General features: G+C 37.4%; 1 non-coding gene across 1 annotated transcript; it reads right to left on the bottom strand.

Annotated features, from left to right (window-relative positions):
• Positions 1-2,668: 2,668 nt before the first annotated feature.
• On the bottom strand, positions 2,669-2,775 carry LOC121210610 (small nucleolar RNA R71). Its single transcript, XR_005905724.1, has one exon. It is a non-coding gene; the product is annotated as a small nucleolar RNA R71 (small nucleolar RNA).
• Between the last annotated feature and the right edge of the window lie 231 nt (positions 2,776-3,006).

Genomic DNA, 3,006 nt, shown 5'->3' with positions numbered 1-3,006 from the left:
TCTCGTACTCGGTTACGGTCATACGACCCTGTTTCAATTTTAAAAAATCTTTCTACTTTTGATCCAGAAACCGTTGGCTTATTAATTTCTTCCTGAATTCAGTCTGACAGAATTCCCAGTTGACCCGTTCTCTAGGTACCACAGATACTAATGTATTCCACCACTGATATGCGGTATCTCTCAATAATGAAATGGCACAATTTAAACTCTCAGCTGGAGTACACGACAGTTCATCACATACCCGAATAGTGTTTTCAAGCCAAAATTCAACTCTCTTGGGATTTTCATCAATGGTAGCTCTGAATTCCTTAACCCCGTACTTACAAATTTTATCAGTCGGAGGCTTATTTAGTCGTTGGAATTCCACGACTTTAGGGCTACAGGGACTTTTTGAGGATTAGGTGGGGGTAGAGGTTTTTGAGCAGTCAGATTTGTCTGAACATACTGTGTGAACCATTCATTTGTCATTTGGAAGAAGGATTTTCTAGCCTCTCTTCCTTGGCTACCCAATACGGGTCTAGATTCAGAAGGCGTTATCCCTTAAGCGAGAGCTGGCGTATTACTTTCAACCTCATCAGCTACAACTCAATTGGGATCCATTTCCTATATGAAAACACATTTTAAAATGTCTGACAAACCGTAATTTATACATATTTTTATCCCATGTTTAACGCATTTTATGGATGATTTCCTATTAGAATTGGTGAGTTCGATGCTCCTAATGCTTTAATTTCATGTTTTATACTTAGGAGAGCATAGGAGATATAAAGGAATGAGAAACGGGCCAAAATCGGAGAAAATAGGCCAAAGTACAAAATCAACACGGCTTGGACCTCCTCACACGGGTAGACCACACGGCCGTGTCAATTTGGCAGGCTCAAACACAGCCTAAAGTAATCCCACACGGGCATGTTACACGGGCGTGTCCCTGCCGTGCCCAAGTTGAGTCCAATTCAGAAAAGGCTAATTTTGAAGGCTCTTAGGCATTCCAAAGCCTATAAATACACCTTAGAGGAGGAAGAAAATGGGGGCAAAGAATAGGGAGTAAGGAATTACTCCAAGGAAGCCGATTGATCCTTCTCAGAAGTCGGATTCACCATCAAGACTAAAGTCTCTCCTCAATTTCCCTTCAGGAGTTTTGGATTTTCTTTATGTTTTGTATTCGTTATTCTTCTGAGATGTTTTCCTTTTTAGTTATGAACTAAATCCCCTAAATACCTAAGGGGAGTGAAACCTAAGACGAATCTTGTTATTATTTTCTAAATTGTATGATAAATATTTAACTTGTTCATAATTATGTGTTCTTAATTCTTGTTTTGATATCCCAGGATACTGATTCAAGATAAGCTCTTATTCAAAGGAGGAATAGACCCTGTTTAAGAGTACACTTGTCATAATTAAGCGGAGTTGTTTGCGCACCTAGACATAGGGTGACAAGATTTTGCCAGATTAGGGTGAAACCTAATAAGGGGATCCATAGATCGAGTTAATGCAACCCAAGGGTGTTAATTAGAGAAAAGTCTCAATTATTCAATCTAGAGATTAGATGTTATTAGTCTTGAATAGGGATAATAACATAACTTAGGGATCTCTACGGAACAAGTTAAATGAATAAATCGTCCGATTCAGAGCCAGAATAACAAGTACAGTCTAGGTGGATTTTTCCTTAAGTATTGTCTTAATACGAATGATTTTCTCAAAAGCAATTCCCCAATTCCATTCTCTGTGAATTCTTAGTTTAGATAATTAGTTTGTTAAAACAAAAACCTCTTTATTCTTAGGCTAGATAATAAAAAGACAGTCATTACTAGTACTTTTAGTTCCCTTGGGTTCGACAATCCGGTCTTGATAAAACTATACTACTGTTCAATAGGTACACTTGCCTACATCGCGATAATCGTTAGTTTCAAGAACGATTAATTATAAATATTTAAAACCTATCACGAAATCACGCGATCAAGTTTTTGGCGCTGTTGCCGGGGAATTAAGATTTTAGGAACACTCAATTTTTATTACTTTAGCCATTTATTTTTCTTGCAATTTAATTTAATTTTATTTCTTATTTTTTCCTTCTCTTGGCAGGTTTTTATAGTTTATGACTAGAAGAAACCCGTCAGGACCACTACTTTTTGACGAACAAATCGATCGCACACTTCACATAAACCAAAGAGAAATAAGGTGAAGCTTAAGATACACAGAGAACGAGCAAGAGAACGATACTCAAACCCCAACTGTAGAGATGACTGAAAACCAAGACAATCAGCTACCTCCTACAATTGTGGTTAACCAAAATCCTACTCTACGCACTATGTATGATTATGCTAAACCTTCTTTAACAGGAACTAAATCGAGCATAGTTAGACCTGTTGTAGCTGCAAATACTTTTGAACTAAAATCTAACACTATTCAAATGATACAACAATTTGTTCAGTTTGATGGTTTAAAGGATGAGGATCCCAACACTCATTTAGCCAACTTCTTAGAACTATGCGATACATTTAAAGTTAATGGTGTTTCTGATGACGCCATTCGTCTTCAGTTATTCCCTTTTTCATTGAGGAACAAAGCAAAAAAGTGGTTGAACTCATTACCATGAGGGTCAATCACTACTTGGGAACAAATGCCCAAAAAATTTCTATTAAAATATTTCCCGCCGGCTAAAATAGCCAAATTATGTAATGATATCTCTTCGTTTGTGCAGATGGACTTAGAAACTCTTTACGATGCATGGGAGAGATACAAGGACTTATTGAGAAGGTGCCCTCACCATGGGTTACCGCTTTGGCTTCAGGTTCAAACGTTCCATAATAGCCTGAATCCTTCCACTCGGCAAATGGTTGATGCAGCTATTGGCTGAACCATCAATAATAAAACACCTGAAGTTGCTTATCAGTTTATAGAGGAGATGTCACTGAATAATTATCAGTGGCAAGTCATGAGGACAAAACCAACTAAAACAGCATGTGTTTATAATGTCGATTTGATTACTATGCTATCAAACCAAGT

The sequence above is a fragment of the Gossypium hirsutum genome, chromosome A11 (assembly GCF_007990345.1).
Source record: "Gossypium hirsutum isolate 1008001.06 chromosome A11, Gossypium_hirsutum_v2.1, whole genome shotgun sequence".
NCBI classification, from domain to species: Eukaryota; Viridiplantae; Streptophyta; class Magnoliopsida; order Malvales; family Malvaceae; genus Gossypium; species Gossypium hirsutum.
Note: the sequence above shows the minus strand (reverse complement) of the source record. Positions and strands in the feature narration are given on the sequence as shown.